Source organism: Tyto alba, unplaced genomic scaffold (genome assembly GCF_018691265.1).
Source record: "Tyto alba isolate M040663 unplaced genomic scaffold, T.alba_DEE_v4.0 Super-Scaffold_15, whole genome shotgun sequence".
Lineage (NCBI taxonomy): Eukaryota > Metazoa > Chordata > Aves > Strigiformes > Tytonidae > Tyto > Tyto alba.
Window position 1 is genome coordinate 9069420 of NW_024881277.1, and position 15901 is coordinate 9085320.

A 15901-nucleotide genomic window follows, 5' to 3' on the forward strand; every position below is an offset into this window, starting at 1 on the left:
AGGGGGAGGGACACCCTGTCATCTCACCAGAGGATACAGGGGGGTCTCTGCTCCAGCACACCTCCCCCCTCCTTTCTTCCTCCGTTCCTCCATTGACCTTTGTGTTCACGCAGCTGCCTCAATTCCTCGTTACAAGTCCCACTCCTTCTCACCACGTCCCTTCTTAAACATATTAGCGCAGAGGCGCAGTTGACTGCCTTGGCCTTGGTGTGGAGGTGGGGCAGATTTGGAGCCGGGGAAGCTTCAAGAAACTTCTCCCAGGGGCCATCCCTATCGCCACCTCCCTCGCTACGAAAAACAACCCCACCACTCACTGAAACCCAGGACAACAATACAGGGAAACACTGGGTGATCCCCAGGCCACCCCTCGTCCCCATAGAGTGGTTCCAGGACACTGGGGGACACTGTGTGGGGGACATGGGAACAGTGAGGAGATACCCAGGCCACCACCCATCCCCAGAGCAGTGGGGTCCCAGTGGGGTCACTGGGGGGAGTCTGCCACCATCTAAGGGTCCCGTTAGCTTTCCTGAGTGTGTGTGTGTGTGGGGGGGGTTGGAACAGTCCTCTCAGGCCTCTGATTTGGGGGGGACAGTGGAGGGGACAGCAGGAGAGGCAGTGGCGGAGGGGCACAGTCGGGGTCCAGAATGGTGGTGCCTTTAGGGGTCCTGGTGCAAACATTGGTGTCACTGGTGGGGGGTGTGGACACCATGATGTACTTCTGGACGCTGCCTGTGGTACTGGGGACCATGGGCTCCACTGCCACCAGTCTGACCATGGGCTGGACACTGGGGAGAGTGGTGGTGACAGGGGAGGTGGCAGTGGGTGCTGGGCTGGTGCTGGAGGTGATCACCTGTGGGAATTGGTGAATTTGGGAGGACATGGGGACAGTGTGGGACACAGGGCCACAGGGACTGGGGGGAATGGTGATGGGGATTGGGGGGATGGTGGGCTCAGGCAAGGTTGCTGTCACAACAGGGACCCCCTGGACCACATCTGAGGAGATGATGTCCACATCTGAGCTGGCCTCGTGTGTGCTCTTCATGCCCACAGGGGTGTTCAGAGGCACGAGTCCTTCCCTTGCACACGCAGAGGCAGTGCACTGTCACAACTGTAGTGTCTCTCTGGCCTCCAGTTGCTGCTCCCAGAGGCTGGCAGGCACCTGAGCTTCGCAGTGTACCACCCTGCTCTGCACTCCTCTGAGGTGCCCCTGAGGCATGAGGAATGGACACGGGGACCTCAGCTCAAGGAAGCACATCCCAGTGCTGCATTCTGGTGGGTTCCCAGGGGACAGTACGCTCAAGGTGAAGTGACTGTGAGACACTGTCTGTCCCACAGACGTTCATGGGATCCCCGGGAATAGCTGAGGGCATCTGTGCTCATTCAGGTTCATCTCCCCACGTGCACACAATTTGCATACTCACGACTCATCTGTACAATGCAAACATGGACTGCTGACCTGGTCACTCAGTGTCCCTCCATGGAGGGATAAACAACCTCTCTGAGCTGGGGTGAGAGGCCCGTGCTGGAAATGGTGGTTGTTCCTGACTGGTGTGTGACGATCACTCTGGGGCAGCTTTCCCCAGGTGTTCAGAGCACACGGGCAGAGGGCAGGTCCTGCCCTGATGGTCCTTCATGTCTCTCCCAGGAGAGGCCTGGCTGTGTGAGGACACAGCTGTGTGCCCTGACCTTTCACACTCACACACTTCAGCGGTACAGCGGTGTTATCCCTTGCCCAGCACTGCTGCACCCAGACATCTCAACCCCCTCCCAGCTCTCCCCACTCCCCAGCCTTCTCCCCAGCCGAGCAGAGCAGCCCAGTCTGGTCTGGCCCCGCAGAAAGGAGGAGATGGAGGTTACTGTCAGTGTCTCTCCTGCTGTCATGGCCTGGAGATCACCTGCTAGGAGCCTTCAGTCCCCCGGGCCAGCCCTGCTCCCCAGGACAGCACAGAGTCCTGGCCCTGGGACTCCTCAGGCAGCTCCCACTGCCCTCAGCTGGCACCCACAGCAAAGAATTTCTCTTTTCATGTCTCCCTTCCATGCACACAGTGTCCTGCTCTTCTCCCAGGACATCCCACCTCTCCACAGGACCTTTCCTCAAGGTGGGCACATCTGTGCTGGCCTGGACAGCCAGTTCTGCACCCGCTTTCCATACTCTCCACAGCCCCTGAGCTGCTGATGCTGCTCTGAGGAACAAGTGGGCTTGCCTGGGGCCCCAGGATGATTTTACAGTGCTGTGCTGGTCAGGCTGGGAGGCAGACCCAGCTCAGGGACATCACTGCCACCGACTGCCTCCCACAGAAGCTCTTATGTGGCCATGGAGGGTGCTCAGAGGTACCCTGCCTTATTTCCCACACCACAAGATGTGTTTGGATGCTGCACTGGATTCAGGCTACAAGAGTCCACTGATGGTGGAACAAATCACTCACCAGGCTCCTTTCCCTGTGCCTGCTGTGTCCCTTGGGGGTGCAGAGCCCTCACTCAGCACTTCACACCCAGATTTAGCACTTTATACCTGGGTCCCTCCACCCTGGACATGTTTGTGTTCAGTGGGCTCCACTCACTGCTGACCTCCTGGCACACGCTGATCCTGCAGATCACCTAGATCACCTGCACTCTGCTGGCAGTTCCAGACTCCTTCCAGAAAAAAAATTCACCTGCCATCAGTCCTATCACATGCTGTAGAGCTCCAGGGAGTTTAACTGGAGATCATTCACCATCTGTGTGGGTGCTGTCCAACAAGTAACACCTGAGCCATTCCTCAGTCCCTGCAAGACCATACTGGGAGCCATCCCACTGAGCCCATGGGGAAACAAGCAGAGAAACAGTCCGCTTTGGAGTCTATTCCTTGGGCATCTTGGAAAAATCCCTAAGCGTTTGGGCACTGCCTTGAGGAGATCCCCTTTCGTGATGGAGATGCTGTTAGAGAGGCCAGCTCTGTCACAGATCTGCTGTGCAGGGACTCTGTATGCAGGAGCTGACGCAGCAGCACCAGAGAAGGTCTTGGAAAAAAAGCCTCAGACAAAAAAGTCACTGCAGGGTCCTTTTCAGTATTTAAATGCAGAGGGTGTGGAAATTCATTTACACTGTCTCTGGGTCAAACCGGACAGATAGATAATGAAATTGAAATAGTAAGAATAGTGAAAACACTTTATGGACAACTTAGAAGTGAAAAAAAAAAAAAAAAAATCAACAATAACATCAACAACTACAAAATATATAAAAGACAGGAAGACAGGTTGAGACTGTAATGAGTTATATTAAAAGTGATATGGAGAAGATGGGCAGTATATTGCTTCTAAAAAAAACATCTGGTCATCAGTTTCTGAACTGCATCCTTGAGGTTCTGGTTCCTTATGCTGTAAATGAGGGGGTTCAATGCAGGAGGAACCACTGAGTACAGAACAGCCACCACCAGGTCCTGGAGTGGAGAGGAGATAGAGGGGGGCTTCAGGTAGGCAAAAAATGAAGTGCTGATAAACAGGGAGACCACGGCCAGGTGAGGGAGGCACGTGGAAAAGGCTTTGTGCCGTCCCTGCTCAGAGGGGATCCTCAGCGCGGCCCTGAAGATCTGCACATAAGACAGCACAATGAAAACAAAACAAGCAAAGAATAAACAGGCACTAACCACAATAAGCACAACTTCCCTGAGGTAGGTGCCTGAGCAAGAGAGCTTGAGGATCTGGGGAACTTCACAGAAGAACTGGTTCACCACATTGCCATGGCAGAGTGGTAGAGAAAATGTGTTGGCAGTGTGCAGTGTGGCATAGAGGAACCCAGTGCCCCAGGCAGCTGCTGCCATGTGGACACAAGCTCTGCTGCCCAGGAGGGTCCCGTAGTGCAGGGGTTGGCAGATGGCAACGTAGCGGTCATAGGCCATGATGGTGAGGAAGAGAAAACTCTGCTGTAATCAAGAAGAGAAGCAGAAACACTTGCGCGGTACATCCTGCATAGGAAATGGCCGTGGTGTTCCAGAGCAAATTGGTCCATGGCTTTAGGGAAAGTGGTGGAGGTGGAGCCCAGGTCGAGCAGGGAGAGGTTGAGGAGGAAGAAGTACATGGGGGTGTGGAGGTGGTGGTCGCAGGCGATGGCGGTGATGATGAGGCCGTTGCCCAGGAGGGCAGCCAGGTAGATTCCCAGGAAGAGCCAGAAGTGCAGGAGCTGCAGCTCCCGTCTGTCTGCGAATGCCAGGAGGAGGAACTGGGTGATGGAGCTGCTGTTGGACATCAGCTGGTTCTTGACATGGGCACAGTGGCCTAAGAAGGAAAAGATGGGACAATTGTGACAGACTGCACGCAAAGCCACTGTATTTCTCAACAAAATCCCTCCCCCCAACTCCCAATTCCAACACATTTCCTTTGTTTTCTCTGAGGAGCAGGACCTCTGCCCATGTGCTGCCAAGGAGCCAGCTCTGCCCTGCTGCCGTGAGGACATGGGAGCTGGTTCTTGTCTCCTCCAGTGTTCACAAGGGATGTCAGATGCAATTCACTCTTAATAGAGATGTTCAATATCTGCACTTATGACTCCCAAGAGAGTGGGATGCAGAAGAGAGGTTTATCATGTGTTATGATAACTTTCTCTGTGTCTTTTATTTTCCACCGTCATCACATCTGGTGAGTACTACTTCTAGGGGTAGAAATCCTCAACTTTATGACTGAAAGTGTGGAGTCTTAAGACAAGACAGGCAAAAGGGCTCAGCTGTCTCTTGCTCAGTGCAGAGTCAGGAGAGCAGCAGTATCAATCAAGCTTGTTCCCAGCTGCCCTGTGCTTTCATTTCTGCTATCTGGAGGATGACTGCACACAAAAATTACTCTCAAAAAAAAAAAAAAAAAAATGTAACTGGACTCTAATGAAAGCAGGGGAGTCTTGTTTCTCTTATCCGCAGGGAAAGGTCTGAAAAATCTTTTTACCACCACAGAGGTGCAGTTGTGAGGGAGAGGGCAGGACATGGCCCCTGTCAGAGAGAAGCAAAGGAATCTGCGAGGAGACTGACAACCCCCAAGGGATGGCTCAGCACTCCCTGGGATCCTGCTTGGAGCTCTATTTGCCAGGAACTGTTTCTCTGTCCCCACATCTCCTCCCTGTCCCTTCTCACGGATCCCATCCCACCCACCATGTCCTCAGCTCTGCCCAGAATACACCTTCTGGCAACAGGACACTGACCAGGGGGATCTCTGTGCTGGCAAGTCTTGAAGAGAATTTCAGATAAACCCTGAAGAGACCACAAAGGTGATGTTAATGCTTTCTGTAGTCTGAGGTGGGTGAAGGGACTTTAGCAGGTTTCCTGATAAACCCATTCCTCACTCACTGTAATGCTGTAGGAGTGTTTGTCTCTTGTGCAAACCTGAACAGATCCATGACCATATCCACCTACCATCACAGCCGGGGAGTGAAAGCACCAATCCTGGTAAGTTCCTTTACTGCCCAGTAGCACCCCGCCTTGATGTCCTTCTTGAAAAGTGCCCTGTGAAATGTCCCAGGGGCGATGTGGAGCTGCAATCAGCCCTGACCCAGGCAGCAGCCTCTCGATAGCAGAACAATCCTGCCCCGCCGTAGAGTGGCTTGCTCCTTACCCCACAGCTTCTCCCCACAGCGCTGTGAGGAGCTACCTGGGCAGGCTGAGTGCTGACCCTGGCAGGTGGCAGAGTCCCTGCCCCAGCACACAGCCCCCTGGGGTGCAGGGACCCTGCTGGGAAGGACAGCCCTGGGCACCCCTGCCTGCACACCCGGCTGCACACCCCTGCAGCCGGCCCCGCCAGAAGGCAGCCCTCATGCCCTGGCCCTCACAGGGGGCACCAGGGAAGCCCTGCTCGGGAGCAGCTACTCCTCCTTGTCCTCCTCCTCCTCCTCCTCCTCTAGGCAGGAGGCAGATTCCTAGTGGGTCTGCCGCCTTCCCCAGATCCCTCCCTGAGCTGCAGCTGCATTGCCCTGCACCCCCAGACTTACTGTGGCCAGGGCCCTGATGCTTTCTCCTCCTCGGACCTCTCAGCATCCTCCCAGCCCAGGCTGCCTTGAAGCTGTGTGTGCCTCGCTGCTCTGCCCTGGGTGCCTGCAGGCAGTGCCCTCAGCCCTGCTGCGCTTTGCAGAGGAGCTGCTCCTGGGCAGAGCTGTCTCTCTGCAGCGCTGCCCACTTGCCAGGAGCTCCCTCCGGCCCAGGAGCCCGGCCCAGCTCAGCACCACAGCAACAGCCCAAGGCACTTTAATGACCCCTCAGGAGGGTTTGGTGCCAACTCCATGAACCTCATGCACTGAGAAGCTGAAGAAACCTCTGAAGAAGTCAATGTTATATTCCAACTCCAAAGTTTCCTGCACTGTTAATGGCTCCCACTGAGAGACACTGTTGACAAAGCCTCCTCAGGGTCCTGTTAGAGCAGAATTCTGGAGGCAGTGATGACAAGTCAAAAACTAAAAGGGAAAGGTGGCTCTGATGCTGAGTAAACCTGAATGTGTTGTATTAAGCCAAAGTTCCAAGCCCTAGGCCCATTAAATAAATGGCCAAGCCATGACCCCCAGCCCCTGGGAAGGGAGATCCTGTCCCTCCCACATTCCTCAGGGCTCTTCCTGGGGTAGGGGCTATGGAGATGTGCACCTCCCAGGCTCCTGAGGATGCACAAGGAGGCCATGAGGCCCCCGTGCTGCAAGGGACTGTGCCTCCTCACAGGCATCAGTGGCAGAGACAACAGCCATAGCCAAAATGATGATGGGGTTGACTTTACTGGGGGCTTTCAACTTTCCCACAGCCCTCTGTCATCTCCACCACAGGCTGTCCGATGTGGTTGCATGCCCTGGGCCTTTTCCCCTGCAGGCTGTCCTCATCCCCCCAGTTTTGTACCCCTGGAGAATGCCAGGGGAGAAATTACCTGTCCTCATCTCCCCCAGCCTTACAGCCATGAGGCCCCAGTGCTGTAAGGATTAGGTGTCTCCTGGTAGGCCTGCAGTTGATTTCTTGAAGGCTGGGGACATCCACCGTGCTTACCAGCCTTGCTCTCACTTGACCATCTTCCTACCCTTACTGATATCTCTCCATCCTCACGGGCTGTTGGTTGGAATGCAAAGCTTTGGCTAATCCAGACTCTTTCTGGGTGGCCTATTGTACTGCACTTGGAGGGACGCTTCATGTAGCTCAACGTAACACAAAATCCTCATGTCCAGTCTCAACTTCCAAAGCTTCACTTTGTGCCATTCTTTCTTTCTTATGTTGTTTCTCAATTTAGAGAAAAACCTCCACCATCTCTGAAACCACACTTCAACCCATGTCAGGATAGTCTGGGTGGCCATGCTCATCCTAGTGCAGACCTGTATGCAGGTGGCCTTGTTTGTGGCCAGCATGCACCGCTGTCTTGTATGGTGTCCTCATAGTGCCCAGGCCCATCTCCTCAGAGTCCCTGATCAGCTACTCAGGTCCAAGCCTGTCCTGATAAATGAGGAGATTATTCTTCCTCTTAATGCAGGACTGGACACTTCTTCCTTGTAAACTTCAAGAGGTTTCTGTTGGCCGGAATCCCAGAGTTTCTCAGGTTTCCCTGGGCTGAAGCTCCACTTGGTCAGCTGTTAGTGCCTCTGTGCAGATAGCTCACCTTGATGGTGGTGGTGTCTCTCACGTAATAACAGCCTGAGGAGCTGCAGGGCTCTACAGCCCCAGGTAGGAATTACCATCAACACAATCTTCAAAACAGCAAATGAGATCACAAAACAAGCAAAGTCAGGGTCAGTGGAGAAAGGGTAAATGAGGGTTGGGCTATTTGTATGTTAGACCGTGTTAGTGGAAAATATATACCTGTAGAGAGATTGAAACAATAAGGATCTCTCCAGAAGCTGGTTTTAGGCCCTCCAGCTGTCTGGGACCTGGATCCAGAATTCCCTCATCCCCCCAGTTCCTCCACACACAGACAAGCACACGCACACGCAAATGTCTCTCTCCAGCACAGCATCACAGAACTGCTGAGCCTGGAATGCTGTCAGGTTCTACCTCCTCTGTCCTTCCTCTTCATGCTTGGTTTCTGTCAGGAGCTCCTTTTTCATCCATGCCATCCTCCTGACACCTTTTCTTGACTTTCAGCATGTCTGTGTGGACTGTTCTGGAGTGCAAAGAGGAGATCATTAACCATCAAACAGCTCTCTGCACCCTTTCCTCTTCAGGGCTGTATCCCATGGGATTCTTCCAAGCAGGTCCTTCAGCAGGTCAAAGCCTGCTCTCCTGACGTCCTGCCCCTTGCTTTCTTCCCTTCTCTCAGCATCCTACACTCTACTTTCTCACCCTTGATTGTTACAGCCCCGAGCAGCTCTTCCTAGTTTGCAAGTATCAAGTCCTGCTGCAGGGCCCCTCACCTCACTGTCTCCTCAGTCACCCTTGTCAGGAAGATGTCACCAGTGAGCTCCAAAATCCTCCTGGGTGGCTTGCACCTCTTCAGCAGAGGCAACTGGGACAGTTTCAGCCTGCCATGAGGTCCAGGGCCTGCAGACATGAAGCTCCTTCCAATTGTCTGAAGAAGGCCTCATCTACCTGATCAAGAGGTCTGGAGCAGAAATCCACCCATCCTCCCACAGTGCTGCCCATGTTGTTCTGCCCTCTGATCCTGGCCTATCAGCTCTCAGCTAACTCATCGTCAGTCCCCAGGCAGAGCTCCATGCATTCCTGATGCTCTCTTACATAAAGGACAACCTCCCCTCCAGATCCAGAACTGTGGCCTTATCAGTACCTGACTGCAAGACCCCACATTTTCTCCAGGTGCTGCTTTGGGCCACTTTCTCCCTCAAACAACCAACTCACAGATCCTCTGAGCTCACCAGGGTCTAGTACAGATGTAGGGTCTCAAAATACCTGGCTCCCAAGACTCTCCTACTTGCTGGTTAATTTGGTTTGATGTGCATTAGTGGTTCCACCCAATGACATAAGCACCAACATGACACATGCACACAGCCTGATCTCTCCAGTTGCTGGCCCACCAGGTGCATGAGCGCCTTTGACTCGTGTTTCCCACTCCAGGGATGGGCCCTTGGACCTCTATCCGTACCAAGAGCAGACATCTCCTCACCCCAGAAAGTTGTGGTGGATGGAATTTCATAAGACAGGACAGACTGGAGTCATCAGTTGCATGGTGTGCATAAACCAATATACTGACCAGCCACACGTGACCAGCTCCTTTCATCCCCTTTTCCCCCTGTTTTCCGATGCTTCTTTCTCCCCAAACCACCTTGGTCCTTCCCTTTCCCTGCCTTTGGTTCTTTCCAAGGCATGCCACAGCAAGCCTGGCACAATCCCCAGTGCTCTCTCTGGCATCCCATAAGGACTCTCAGACCCCCAGAAGCAGAAACCCCCACCCTCAGTCGGCACGGTCACCCTGGGAGGCTCCTCCGATTGACCCACTTGTTAAATGTCACACCCAGATATTTTGGACCTCTCTTTGAATGAGTGTGTTTCACTTTGGGTTTTAAATATTTCTCTGAAAACAGGGTGATTCTGGTCCTAAGAAATGGAAATTATTTATGTTTGTCGAAGTGTTGGGGATTAGTCAGATACAAATGCCCATGTGGGATATGTGTGAAACTGAGCACAGTTTGTCTGACCGTGTGTCGTAGTTTGAGCCTGGTCAGCAGCCAAACACCACACAGCCACTTGCTCCCCCTTCTCTTCCAACAATGAGAAGGGACAGATGAGCCAGGCTTGGGGATCAAGATAGGACTGAGATGGGAAAAATCATCACCCTTTATGGTCACGAGTGAAAGACAGACTCGTTAGGGGAAGAAAAAAAGAACATACATTTATTACAGACACTAAAAACATGTAACAGAGTAGGAGAGTGAGAAGCATTGCCACATTCTGAGAACACCTTCCCCCCACCCCTCCCTTCTTCCCGGGCTCAGCTCTGCTCCCAATATCTCTACCTCCTCCCCCAGTGGCGCAGGGCCAGGGAATAGGGGGTGCAGTCAGTGCTGCCTTTTCTTCCATCTTCGGTGGGGGGAGCTTCTGGAACTTGTTCCCCTGCTCCAGTGTGGTCCCCCTCTCACAGGAGACAGTCCTCCACAAACTTACAGGTGCCTTGGCACCTGTATTGGGTTTATGTGGCACGGTTTTTAGGTAGCAGCAGGGAGGGGGACATGGAGGGGTGACTTCTGTGAGATGATGTCAAAAGCTGCTGCATCATGTCAGATGTGGGGTGCATGAGGTGAAATGGATCCTGTCTGAGCCCAAGGGCTTCCATCTCGGGATGAGATGCCCACATTGCCTCAACCAAATTCCTGCCCTGCACAAGGGAAACTAGCCAGTTGCTTGTTCCGCTCTATGCGTTCTTTTGGGTTTGAGACAGGAAAATGACATTTTCCAGACAGACGCATTGACAGCTTTATCAGGCCAGACCATGCTGGAACCAGTCTCTCTCCACTGTTGGGACAGGTACATTGGTGATTACTTCATCTGATTTCAGAGAACATTCCCCAGGGGTGGCCCCGCTGCTTTTCAGGAGCTGTCAGCCCTTGAGCCCCAGGGATCTCTCGAGGGAGAGCAGCGGGGTAGAGAAAGTGGTGCCTTGGGCTGGGCCGGGCTCCAGGGGCAGGAGGAGCTGATGGCAAGTGGGAAGCACTGGAGAGAGACAGCTCTGCCCGGGTGGAGCATCTCTGCGGAGCACGACAGGGCTGAGGGCACTGCCCACAGGTGACAAGGGGAGAGGAGAGAAGTGAGAAGGATGTAAGACAGCGTGGAGTGGGAGGATGCTGAGAGTTCACTGGGGGACAAATCATCACAGCTCCTAACACGGTAAGTCTCTGGCTGCAGGTGGGAACTGGTAGAATCTCTGGGAGGGTCCTTCTAGATCTGGCACATGCCAGGGCTGATGCTCTCTGGAGCAGTGATTATCTGCCGAACAGTCGGGGGGATGGGTCATGTCATCTCCCTTTTCCTGGGGACGACTGCAGGAGCATGAAGCTGGGTGTGCAGCCAGGGGCACCCCGGGCTGTCCTTCATCACAATCACCCCTGGTAGGGCAGGGTCATTGTGCTGTTGAGGGGGTGAGGCATGGGTCAGGGCTGCCCACAGCTCCTGCTGACAGCCTGGACAGCTCTGGGGGAGAAATTTGCAAGAGAGAAAAAAGGGAGGCTTCACCTGCAAGGGAAGGAGCCTGTGCTTTCAGTTTGCTACTCTGGGTTGGCTGGGTGAGCAGTGAGAGATGGGAATGACTCTCACTGGTTTGGAGAAGGGACTGACAATGCAGATCTGTTTCACTGAGAGGTGAATGAGTCTGGGAGCATCAGAGCAATCCCCCACAGCTTACAGATCACCAGCATCACCAGCAGCAGGCTTCAGCAGGTTTCCTCTGCCATTCCTACCTGAATTTTGAAGCACAGAGAAGGTCCTGGGCAGTGCCCTGCCCCAGGAGGTGTCTGCAGGGCAGATCTGAGCACGCAGCAGCTGGGATGGGGTCTGTGAGTGCAGGAGATGGGAACTGAGAAACCAGGCTGCCAGCAGGCACAGCTCCAGGCAGCAGAGACGTTGGCAGAGGAGTGAGATTTTTATCAGAAATCCTGTTTCAGGGGATCTACTAGCACCTCCTGCCATGCCCTGCAGTGCAGGTCGCTTCCCCTGATGTTTGAAAATGGGTGAAAAAAAAAAAAAATAATTGTTTAGGGTAGCATAAGAACTTAAGCAATCAGTCAAACACCTGTAACACATTGTCTGTCGCACAGAGGTCCTTCAGCTAGGCAACTGTGATAAACACCTCATGGGGAATGCCTAAATGGAGAAGCTCTGTGTGTAAATTGGGAGAATCCTAATGAGAAGCCCTTGTCCTTGGAGATTAAGGTGCTCTGAAAAAGAATGAACTAGCTGAAGCTAGGTTGGAGATAAGAAGTGCATACATAAACCAATGAAGTCCAATTCTAATATGTAGGAAATGTTCAAGAAGGGCTCCTCTCCAAACACCACCAGAGACTGCTAGAGACCACCAATGACCCCCATGGAAGCCCCTCGGGGACCTAAACTGCATACCTAATAACTATGTATATATGATAATGAGTTTTAGGAAATTTGATGAATATGTATGTAACAGAGTGATACAAGTTTTGGCTACTGTAATGTACGTTGGACATGTCAGGTGGAATAATTCCCTCATGTCTCCAGCCAAATATAGTAATGCCTGCTCGTAAGTGCTAAACCCAGCATGAAGGAGTTTTCATTCCCGATTTCTGTGACACTGACATCTCTCCCCTTCTCTCTCCCACCCAGCAGAGCCTCTGCCCTCACAGCCATGGAGTCCAGGCCACCAGCAGCCTCCTCGCCCCCCTGAGCGCCAAGAAGAGGTGAAGGGCATCTCTCCTGCCCCGTGCCCGTGCAGCACAGGGGCTGAGGGTGACTGCCCTGCAGTGTCACCGGCTGGGAGGTGGCGGGCAGAGCTGGGAGAGGGGAAGGCTGTCCCGAGTGCCTGGCTGTCTCTTTGCTGGCCTCTCCCAGCTAGGCCATTACGGTGCATTTTGTGGGTCCTCCCATGCAGATGTGTCCGTGGGAACCTGGTGTCCCAGATCTCCTAGAAGCTGTGGGGCTCTGGGCTGTGCTGCCCATGTGGTTGAGGACAGAGCTGACTTCAGGAGATGCCACCAAGAGGACACTTGGTGACTCCTTGGGTTGTCCTCCCAAGCTGGGAGTCACCCTGCAGACAGCAAATCTCTCCCCCAGCATTTGTGTGTAAAACGCATTGGAGAATCCCTGAGATGCTACAAGAAGGAAAATGTTAATTTGTTGGAAAAATGAACTCTGTGTCCTTGGCAAGGAGTGGGGTGGTAAGAATTTGCTAAAGTACCGGGAAACAGGGTGAAATATTTAGTGATCTGCAGTGGATCCCTCTGCTCTCAGCGGGGTCTGATTGCTTCTCCAGGTACCTCAAGAGATCAATCCCCCTCCATTTCAAGGGGCAGACACAGGGCAGTCGGGAACAAGACAAACGGACAGACCAGCTCACCTTCCCCTGTGTTAATCCACAGGAAATCTTTTTGCCTCCCAGGACTTGTTGCTGCTCAGACTGAGCACAACAGAGATGCTGAGCATTTCTGATTTCACAGAAGAGTCCCCAGAGGAGATGAGGCTGGGGTGGGGGCAGTGGGGTGGTAGGGAAGAGCTTTCTGAAAGAAAAAACAGAAACAAAAGCCTGAAACTCCTTGATGCAGTCAAGTTTCCTTGGAATTGGGGCTGTAGATTTTGTCAAGCCCTTTAATGTTCAGAGGAAATTCACCTGAGAAAATCTGTGAGACCTGGCCCCTACGTGCCCCCTGCTCCCAGGCAGATCCTGGCCTAGAGCTTGTCCAAAACATCTGGGAGCCCACAGGCCCTGCTCTTCACAGCACCCCCAGCCAGCACAAACCAGAGTAATATCCAGGGATGTCCACGAAGGTCCTAAGAAGCAGGAAAAAAGTGAGGGGTAGTGTGTCTAAGGGGCATGACTATTTGAGGGATTTCTTTGGTTTTTCACAGAGAAGTCTGTCCTCACTTATCACTGTCTTTTCCCTCTGGTACAGGCACCCAGGTTCATATGGAGACCATGTCCAACAGCAGCTCCATCACCCAGTTCCTCCTCCTGGCATTTGCAGACAGACGGGAGCTGCAGCTCCTGCACTTCTGGCTCTTCCTGGGCATCTACCTGGCTGCCCTCCTGGGCAACGGCCTCATCATCACCACCATCGCCTGCGACCACCACCTCCACACCCCCATGTACTTCTTCCTCCTCAACCTCTCCCTCCTCGACCTGGGCTCCATCTCCACCACTCTCCCCAATTCCATGGCCAATTTGCTCCAGGATACCAGGGTCATCTCATTCTTGGCATGTGCTGCCCAGGTCTTTCTCTTTGTATTTTTCCTTGGAGCAGAATATTCCCTTCTCACCATCATGGCCTATGACCGCTACATTGCCATCTGCCAACCCCTGCACTACTGGGACCCTCCTGGGCAGCAGAGCTTGTGTCCACATGGCAGCAGCTGCCTGGGGCAGTGGATTCCTCAATGCTCTGCTGCACACTGCCAACACATTTTCCCTACCACTCTGCCATGGCAATGTGGTGGACCAGTTCTTCTGTGAAATCCCCCAGATCCTCAAGCTCTCCTGCTCTGACTCAAGCTATCTCAGGGAAGTTGGACTCCTTTTGTTTACTGCATTTTTATCCTTTGCTTGTTTTGTTTTCATTGTGCTGTCCTATGTGCAGATCTTCAGGGACGTGCTGAGGATCTCCTCTGAGCAGGGACGGCACAAGGCCTTCTCCACGTGCCTCCCTCACCTGGCTGTGGTCTCCCTGTTCATCAGCACTGCATTTTTTGCCTACCTGAAGCCCCCCGCCATCTCTTCCCCATCCCTGGATCTGGTGGTGGCTGTTCTGTACTCAGTGGTACCTCCAGTTTTGAACCCCTTTATATACAGCATGAAGAACAGGGAGCTCAAGGATGCGGTGAAGGAATTGATCCAACGCACCTTGTTCCACCACCATTAACCTGCCTCACCCTCTCTGCAGAGTACCCAGAGCTTGGCTTAGGCCAAGCCTCTGATTTATTTTTCCCTTGTGATAATTACCATAAGAGGTAACTGCTTGGCTTCATACCACTTCTCTAGAGGCTTCATCTGTTGTGTCTCACACTTTCACAAATGCCTTGAACACTCTACCAGATCCGGCCTCCCTGAGAGCATCTCAGCAATAAAAAGGGTCTCCCGCGTGCAGTGCCTGAAGGCTGGGCTGTCCTAACAAAGCTGCTGCCACAAATAAGCCCAAGGAATTGGACTTTTAAAAATCTCTTTTCTCAATATTTACTTCCTGCTTTGGGGCGATAAATTTGTGGCAACTGTGTGATCTATTGGACACCAAGTGGTGCTTTCAAAGACTATTCCTGGTGTCCAGGGGCTGTGTAGATGCTGCAGGAGCTCTCCATTACCTCTTAGGTAGCCACATATATAGCAGGGCTGATGGCATGTAGTGTTCCCTGTGGAAAGGAGTCTGGAGGGGTCAGGAAAGAAAGAACACTCTCTGTGTGCCCTGGGGTGGGCAGTGAATGGACAATCAGGAGATGAGACACCCCTCAAATGTGAGGATCACCCAGAGTAAAGCACTAAATCCAGATACCCATAAGCCATGACCCTGCATTTTGGTGGGAGCCAGTGAAAATGCAACAGGCACGGGGAAAGGAGACTGGAGAAATGTGGAAGCTGCTCGAGGAGCCCCAGGGCAGGGGGTCTCCTGCTGTCCTGGGCAGCAGGGCTGGTGGAAAGGCAGAAGGGGAACAAAGGCAGCCAGGCCTGGGGATCACTTGCAGCATGAATGCAGGACAGACAGAGAGTGCCTGGCCTCTGTTTCCTTACGCCCTTTGGACCAGCTCAAGTAGTGGGAACACTGAGGAGGCTTCTGTCCCTATCTGGGATGCTCCCTGGGGCTGCTGTGCCCTTCAGAAGTGTTGGAGCTGTAGGGTGAGTGCCCAAGTCCCAGCCCACTCCTGACTTCTCCCCTGGCTCAGTCAGACAGAGCTTTTTGATCAGGTCGTCAGCCGAAGAACAAGACAAAACATGTAGCACTGACCTGCCCGCCACAATGGTCTTACAGGTAGCTGTGAGATCCCTCACAAGCATGGGGAATTGGATGTCCCCCCCACCACCTGAATTTTTGGTGTCACACCTCAAAAAGCAGTTTGCATTTCACAGGCCCATTGTCTGTTTCTCCTCCTTCATGTGGTTCTTCCTGGGCATCCCCTTTGAGTCTTTTCCTCTTTGTTCCGACACACATGGCCTTCCCAAGTTGGCATTTTGCCCTGGTTTTCCATTTTCGTAGCCCACATGGACTGTGTCTTCCTGCACAGTTTGTCGTGGTTTAGGCATGATTGACAGCCAACCACAATGCAGCACCTCTCTCTCCCTTCCCCTCCGGCAATGAGAAGGGACAGAGAGCC

At 53.1% G+C, this 15901-nt stretch overlaps 2 pseudogenes; one reads left to right on the forward strand and one right to left on the reverse strand.

The window, feature by feature from the left end:
- Nucleotides 1–3274: 3274 nt before the first annotated feature.
- Nucleotides 3275–4224, reverse strand: LOC122153120 (annotated as a pseudogene).
- Nucleotides 4225–13721: 9497 nt separating this feature from the next.
- Nucleotides 13722–14460, forward strand: LOC122153088 (annotated as a pseudogene).
- Nucleotides 14461–15901: the final 1441 nt, after the last annotated feature.